General features: G+C 37.8%; 1 pseudogene across 1 annotated transcript; it reads left to right on the top strand.

Annotated features, from left to right (window-relative positions):
• The first annotated feature begins 6,987 nt into the window (after nucleotides 1–6,987).
• On the top strand, nucleotides 6,988–7,431 carry LOC308268365 (26S proteasome regulatory subunit 7-like; annotated as a pseudogene). Its single transcript has one exon. The product of its transcript is annotated as a 26S proteasome regulatory subunit 7-like (transcript).
• Nucleotides 7,432–8,670: the final 1,239 nt, after the last annotated feature.

The raw sequence follows: 8,670 nt of genomic DNA, 5'->3' as shown, positions 1-8,670 counted from the left end.
GCTATTATTAATAATGCTTCTATTTTCAACATTAATTTTGATGTGGTAATGGGGATTGAATTTGGAGACATTATAGCTCTGAGCTACACTCCCAGCCCTAATTTACTTTTTTAATTTTGAAATAGTGACTCACTAAATTGCTGGATCCTTGTTGAGTTATTGAGACTGGGCTTTACCTGTGATCCTCCTGTCTCAGCCTCCCAAGTATTGTAATCACAGGCATGTAACACCATACCAGGCCTCAGCATACTTTTTGTTATTTTTGTGGCACTGGGGTTGGAACCCAGGGGCATTCTACCCCTGAGCTACATCTCAAGCCCTATTTTTTATTCTTTATTTTGAAAGAATGTCTCACTGAGTTGCAAAGGGCTTCACTAAGTAGCTGAGCCTATCCTCGAACCAAGATCCTCCTGTCTCAGCCTCCCAAATGCTGGGATTCAAGCATGTGCCACCACACCCGGCTAGGCCTCAACATATTTTTAATACTTGTTATGTTAAGAAAAATGATTATCAATGTTCAAATTTTAAAAACATCTTTGAAAGCCGGACGTGGTGGCGCACGTTTGTAATCCCTGCGCTTGGGAGGCTGAGACAGGAGGATCGCACAGGTTCGAAGCCAACCTCAGCTACTTAGTGAGGCTCTCAGCAACTTAGTGAGACCCTGTTTCCAAATAAAATATAAAATATGTCTGGGAGTATATCTCAGGGGTAAAAAGCCTCTGGGTTCCACCCTCAGTACCACAAAAAAATAAAAAATAAAAAATAAAAACATTTTTGATATCTCTTCAGATTATTAATTTTGATTGACTCTTGGTGAACTATAATAATTAGTATACTATTGTTAAATTACTCTCAAATTTAGCATATTTCTCACTTTCAAAGTTAGATATAGGTTCAAACTAGGTAATAAGGAACCATTCAATAAATAGGCTATACTGTGGTCAGGTTCAAGGCTATAAATAAGAAGTGTTGTACCAAGGACTAGTAATAAGTCACCCAGGGAAGGGTTGAATAGGTCTCCCTGTGGATGAATAGGTCACCATATGATTGAAGGTTAAGGGAAAAGGAGAGACTAGCTATGTCAAGAGTACAAGGGATGACCATTACTAGAAAGACCTGGTCAAGTGGCAGTGACATTGTGTAAAGGGAGTCAGGAAAAGACCTGAAGACAGAGACCAAGAGCTGCATTGATTCAGTCCATTAGGGTCTGATTTCCAAGATATGGAGCCGAGTAGAGCAAAAACTCGAATGAGGTGTTAAAAGACATCAATTTCAAAAGAGTTTCTAGTTGCTGGGAGTGGTGGCGCACACTTGTAATCTCTGTGCTTGGTAGGCAGAGACAGGAGGATCGGCTGATTCGAAGCCAGTCTCGCTGGTTTAAGAGACCCTGTTTAAAAAAAAAAAAAAGTATAAAATAGGTATGGGAGTGTAGCCCAGAGGTAGAAGGGCTTCCAGGAACCCCAATACCACAAAATAAATAAATAAATAAATAAATAAATAAATAAATAAATAAGTTTCTAGTAACCAAGAATGTTTTAGTCTCTGTGCTATATATATTCATGACTCTCTTATATAACAACTACTCAAACTTATGAAATAAAATTGCTGCTAAGAATAATGAAGAGAATAATGACAATTTGGGGTAGAAAGTTAGGCATAGGTGCTGGGCCTAATAAAGGTGTGAATATGGATTGAGTTTGGTGTGTGGTGGAAGACTGATTTAGGATGAAGATCTTTGAAAGCCAAGGGCCTACAGTTGACTGTTAGATGTTAGATTTTATTCTAAGTGCGATAAAAGGCCATTGGAAATAAGGGCATGGTGGCACATGATTGTAATCCCAGCATTCAGGAGGCTGAGACTGGAGGATCCTGGTTCATGGCCAGGTTCAGCTACTTAGTGAGGTCCTATGCAACTCAGTGAGACCTGGTTTCAAAATAAAGAATAAAAAATAAGGCTGGGGTTGGAGCTTGGAGGCAGAATGCCCTGGGTTTACCTCAGAACCACACACAAAAAAATCCTGCTTCCAATGATATAACTTAGTATATAAGTGAGCAGGATATTATTATCATCATTACTATTATTTTAGTTCAAGAGACTGAACTCAGAATATTCACTACCATTGAGCCATAACCAAAGCATATTCCTTTAAGTAGGTATGGTGAGTCTATATGGGTGATGGGGGGGCAGTTTTTTAACTGTTCCTGGGGATTGAACCCAGAGGCATTTTCCCTCTGAGCTACACACCTACCGCTATTTTTATTTTTACTCTGTTTTAAATTTTGAACCTTCCTAAGTTGCGGAGACTGGTGGCAAACCTGTAGTCAGTCCTCCTGTTTCTGCCTCTCAGGTACTAGGAATAAAACTCTGTGCCACCACGCATGGATTTTTTAACTATGTTTTGGTTGTTTATGTTTTTCTAAATGTGAGGAATGAATTTAAGATGATTTTACTGTAAAATATATTGTATTGATGTTGCTTAAAATGACTTCTGTGTTTGTATTGTAGCATCTTATTTTTGTGTACTTATATCTATTTTCTTGATATCTTTACTTGAAAATTTTCTATATTATTGATGGTAATTTTCTTGAAGAGTAGGCATGTTATTATATGTTTATGTTTTCCTACTTTATGCTTTTAGTTGCACTAAGTCATCACTTTCCCTTTTTTTCCTTTTACAGAAGAGTATAATCTTTACTATGTTTTGAGTATAATTCATATTCTATTTCATTATTTTTAGTTTAGTAATGATTTAATTTAAATGCTTAAATTTTGGACTTCCGGGAAGATGGCGACCGAGAAAAGCGGGGCTTAAGAGCCCCGCTAACAACCAATTTCCATTACCACAAAACCAGCGCCTTTCATAGCCAGAAAACACCATCACCAGAAAAACAAAAAAACCACCAGGCTCCAGAGAGAAAGCGGACTGAGAACAGAGCTCAGAGCCACAGAGGAGATACACGCGCCCGAGGACGCGGCAGCAGCGCCATACTGCCGGCGGTAGCGGCAAACTCACCGGACGGCTACAGCAAGTCAAGGTGAGCTGCTGCGGAACAGCCAGGCGGGATCTTTCGGCGCAGAGAGCATTTAGAGCTCCCAGTGGCTGAGCTCAGCACACGCTGCAGGAACTCAAAGTGGAACGCAAAACCAGAGAAGAAAAAATACGCCAGCCTCACTGCCGAGGGCGTGGCAGCGGCGCCATATTGCCACCAGCAGCAGCAGCAGTGAATTCACCGAGTCCAGTACAGCTACATCTGTGTACTCAAGAACAGTGAATCAAATTGTGGGCCACAGAGGAGAAATCCCAGTACTGTACCCCCTGGGACTTGACCCAGTGAGGGAGTGGGGGTGGCAGAGATATCACACCATAGGAGAACGTGCAACCTGGCACCCCCCATAGTTTAAAGCTGCCTCTATCGACTCCCTGGGTCGGAGACTCTGTGATACAACCCAGTAAAGGAGTAGTGGGGTCTGAGATACTACAGACTCGAGATCCAGAGCACCTTAAGTGAAGTCATAGTGACCCAAGGGAAGAACCCAGAGAAGGCACAAACCTCCGAAATCATGGGAAAGAGGAATAACACTGGGGCAATGAATGCCCACAACCCCACAACATCAGAACCTGATAAAGCAGAAAATCAGAGATTTCTAGAAGATCAAATCAGGAAAATAACTATAGAAATAATAGAGGTGCTTCGAAAAGAACACAGAGAGAGCCAAAAAGAGATAAAGGATGCAATTAATGAAGTAAAGGCCTCAATTCAAAGCACAAACAACCGATTAGACCACATGGAGAACAGAATCTCGCTCTTAGAAGATGAGCAATCCAAAAATGAACGCATAGTTTCTAATCTAGAAAAAAATATACAACAGCAGGAATCTGACATTGAAGAAATATGGGCCCATCTTAAGAGAGCTAACCTAAGAATAATTGGAATAGAGGAGAGAAAAGAAAGTGAAACCAAAGGGATCAACAATCTCTTCAAGGAAGTAATAGCAGAAAATTTTCCAAACTTAGAGCAAGAGGTTGATACACAGGTCCAGGAAACTTATAGAACTCCCTTTAGACAGGATCGGAGAAGAGGATCCCCACGCCATATAATTGTCAAAATGACCAATGTGGAAGCCAAGCAGAGAATCTTAAAGGCAACAAAAGCAAAGGGCCAAGTGACATTCAGAGGCAAACCAATTAGAATCATTCCAGACTTCCCAAACCAAGTCATGAGAGCCAGAAGGGCTTGGAGTAACATATTCCAAACTCTGAAAGAAAACAACTTCCAGCCAAAAATGTCCTACCCAGCAAAACTTTCTATCAAATTAGATGGAGAAATAAGAAGCTTCCATGACAAACAGAAACTGAAGGAATTTATGTCTTCAAAACCAGCACTAGAGAAAATACTCAAAGAGATTAACTACAAAGAAGAACTAGGTAACACTCACCAGAACCAGAGAAACAAGAGTTTCCATCCAACAGACAACTAAGATTGGTTATCTGTGGAGATTCATTATTTATGTTAGTCTTTTACCTATATCTAAATTGTATTGTTTGCCTTTATTGTTGTTAATTTTTAGGATTTCTAGTTGGAATATTAATATACCTTCAGATATAGCATTTGGAAATATTTTATCCAATTCTATTAGTAACTTTTAACTCTGTTTACATTGTCTTTGGATATACAATATTTTTTTATTATTTTTTAGGGAGTTTGTATATTCTTCTGTTGCCTGTGCCATTGAAATCATATCCAAGAAATCACTGCCAATTTCAATGTTGCGAGGTTTTATGACCCAGATTTTCTTCTAAAAGTTTATAGTCTTAAGATATATATTTAGGTCTTTTATCTATTTTGAGTTAATACTTGTATGTGGGATTAGGTAAGGGTCCAATTTTATTCTTTCCATGTAATTATTACTTTTCAACAATATTTAATTAAAAGATTATTATTTCCACCACCAAATGTTCATGGAAACCTTGTCAAAAATAACTTGGCAATATAGGGAAGAATTTAGCTCTAGGCTTGTATTTAACTCCAATGGTTTATATATCTGCCTTTAGAACAGTACTACACTGTTTCAATTATTGTAGCTTTATATGGTTTGAAATCAGAAAATATATATCTGCTAGCTTTGTTCTTTTTCAAGATTGTTTTGGGTATCTAGAATCCATATTCCATATTATTTTTTTTTCTGAAAAATAAATATATAAATATATGATAGTTTCACCTAAAAAAACAAAAAAAATTCTCTGGTAGGAAAGAAAGCAAAAAGAAATATTGAAATGTTATCTTTAAGTCATCAAAAGCTTGGTATCAGACAAATGAAACTGTTATGTGAGATTAACATTTTTAATTTTGGATAAATTGCTATAATACTAGATGTCAACCACTAAGCCAAGCATGGGAAGGAGGGATGGGGAGAGAATGGGGTGGGGATTGGGTGGGGGCTGACTGGGTGATGTGTGCATGTATGTCTACAAAAGTTTGTATCCCACTATGATGTATGAATACAGTGCACCAATAAAATAAAATTAAAAAAAAATTTGTTATGAGTATTAGTGATTACATTTCCTAATTTTGGTGTGTACTTACAAGGACAACCACTTGTTAGAAATATTAGCCAGGTGTGGTGGTGCATGCTTGTAACCCCAGCATTTGGGAGGCTAAGACCAGAGAATCGCGGTATGTGGCCAGCCTCAGCTACTTAGGCCCTCCGCAACTTAGTGAGACCCTGTTTCAAGATTAAGAATAGAAAAATTAAATATATGACCTAGTTTTTGTAGACCATGAGCTATGGTCAAAAAAACTGTGGTTTTACTTTTCAAGTGTTGCTTTCTTATGATTTTTTTCATTAAAAATTTATTTGACTGTTTTTTTTTAATTTGAAACCACTTATTTTTTTGTGAGATGATTATTGACAAGTATATATAAAGTTAGATTTCCAATTGAAAGTTTTCTCTTAAAATTTTTTGGGAGCCGGGCAGGATGGTGCATGCTTGTAATCCCAGCATTCAGGAGGCTGATACCTGAGGATCATAGTTCGTGGACAACCTCAGCTACTTAGTGAGGCCCTCCGCAACTCAGTGAGACCCTGTTTCAATTTTTTTTTAAAAATAGGGCAGGGGTTGTAGCTAGGAGGTCAAATATCCCAGGTTCCATCCCCAGACTCACCAAAAAAACCCAAAACAACAACAAAAAATCTTTGGAGCTCAGTTATATGCCATGTATCTGGGAGCAGCATTGAATTTGGCGTGAGACTTAATGACATTATTTACAAATTTCCAATAAATACTTCTCAGTAGCATTATTTCTCTGTATTCTGATTGCAAACATACCAGCTCCTATACAGACAGACACTTGTAATCTCAGCACCAGAGCTATTTGGACACACTCATACTAACAATTCAAATTCAATATCTCCTTCAACACTTACTGAAGGTGCCGGGATCTTGAAGATATGAGTCAGACTCTCTAGATTAGGTAAGGTAAACTCAATATTTCTATCCAATCTCTCTGGCCTCATTAGGATGGGATCTAGAGTATCAGGCCTGTTAGTTGCCATCAGCATTTTAATATTGCCTCCAGGATAAAAAAAACTCCTGCTGTTTGATCAGTTTCCTTATTGTTCTCTGTCCTTCATTGTCTCCTCCAGCACCGTTATCAAAATGAGCCCCTCCTGTGGCATCAATTTCATAAAATAAAAGATAAGGCAGGCTTTTGTTTTCTGGTCATTTCCAAGTATTCACAAACTATTCAGGCCTTCTCACCAATGTATTTCTGTATAAGTCCAAATCTAATAACTGAATGAAGTCCTATTAGCAAGAGCCCTGACACAGAGTATCTTGCCCATTCCTGGGGTACCAAACAGCAGCACACTTTTGGGAGGCTCAATGCCAAGGTTAACAACCCTCTCTGGATGAAGCAGTGAGCATAACCGGAAGCGAGGAAGTTGTTTTTTAATCCCCGAGACCTAAGGCACTCATATCTCCTAAAATGTCAAATTACTTAAGGGCAGATCAGTGAAAAACCAAATAGGAGGAGAAAGATGAAAAGCCCACCCGAGCTCTGGATGAGAGGGACATTGCCTTCCTGAAAAATTATGGTCAGAGCATTTACTCTAGGCAGATCAAGCGGGTTGAGGATGACATTCAACAACTTCTCTAGAGAATTAACAAGCTCACTGGTATTAAAAACTCTGACACTGGCCTGGCCCCACCAGCACTCTGGGATTTGGCTTCAGATAAGCAAACTGTCCAGAGTATACAGCCTTTACAGGTTGCCAGGTGTATAAAGATAATTAATGCTGATTCAGAGGACCCAAAATCCCTTATTAATGTGAAGCAACTTTAAAAGTTTGTAGTGGATCTCAGCCATCAAGTGGAATCTACTGACATTGAAGAAGGGATGAGAATTGGTGTGGACAGAAATAAGTATTAAATTCACATTCCAGTGCCTCCTAGGTTTGACCTGACAATTACCATGATGCAGATGAAGGGAAAACCTGATGTTACATACAGTGATGTTGGTAGCTATAAGAAGCAGACTGAAAAATTGAGAGTAGTTGAAACCCCACCACTTCATACATAAAGGTTTGTACTTGACTTAATACAATACTTTTTTCCCAATAAGATTTCACCTTTAGAATAATGAGGGTTTTTTATGACATTAATAAAACCCTTTTGAGATATATTTCAGAACACTGGCAAATCATATTTTTGAGCTTTTATATAAGTATTTACTAATACAATTTATGTATGATTTAATATTGAGTTGTATTAGATTTTTTGTCAAAAATAAGTTGACTGTACCTGTGTTGGTCTATTCTGGGCCCTTGTTATATACCTATTTTTGAATTGATAGTATACTATCTTGAATATTTTAATCTTATACTATCTTAGTACCAGGTAGTGTAAACCATACAAATTGCTTTTTCTTTTTGAGAATTTTTTGGATATTTTAAGAGAGAGAAAAAAGAGGGAAAAAGAAGGTGAATACCATCGATATAGAAAGGAGACCAGTAGAGCAGAGGAAGAGAATCAGAGGAAGGAAGGAAGAGAGAAAAAGGAATTTTATTGAGAAATGAACTTGACCAAATTATGTTTTGTGCATGGAAAAATGTGTAAAAGTACCCACTCTTATGTGCAATTACAATGTACCATTAAAAAAAAATAAGGAAGATCCTTGTAGGACTTGAAGTCCATGGTTGAAACTGCTATTCATAGGTAATTTTATGTGTGTGTAGAAGAATCTCAACCTAGTTTTTAAGATCTTTAAACACATGCACTAAGGCCCAATCACATTACCCAGTATGTTTTTTACTTAAAACCAATTGATTGGGAGCTTTGTTACATCTTCCAAACGCCTTCAGGCAATACCCAAATTAGTTTAGCCTTTTGATTGAATAACTAGGTACTAAAGCTTAGTGAGGTTAATTCAACAATGAAACTATCACATTCCAGCCTGGGCACCTGTATACATCTTAAACCATACGTAGTCTTTAAGTACAGGTAATAAAAATTATACTTTTAATTAACATTGTGGACAACTAACTCCATTACAAAAGACATACTAATCATTTCACCAGAAGAGGACAGAAAGTCCTCAGTGATAATCAACTGTCTTTTGTTTTCTTATAACTTAAATGCTGAGATAAAAATAGCCACAATGATTGAGAAA

The sequence above is a fragment of the Muscardinus avellanarius genome (genome assembly GCF_963383645.1).
Source record: "Muscardinus avellanarius genome assembly, chromosome: 10".
Classification (NCBI taxonomy): Eukaryota; Metazoa; Chordata; class Mammalia; order Rodentia; family Gliridae; genus Muscardinus; species Muscardinus avellanarius.
Note: the sequence above shows the minus strand (reverse complement) of the source record. Positions and strands in the feature narration are given on the sequence as shown.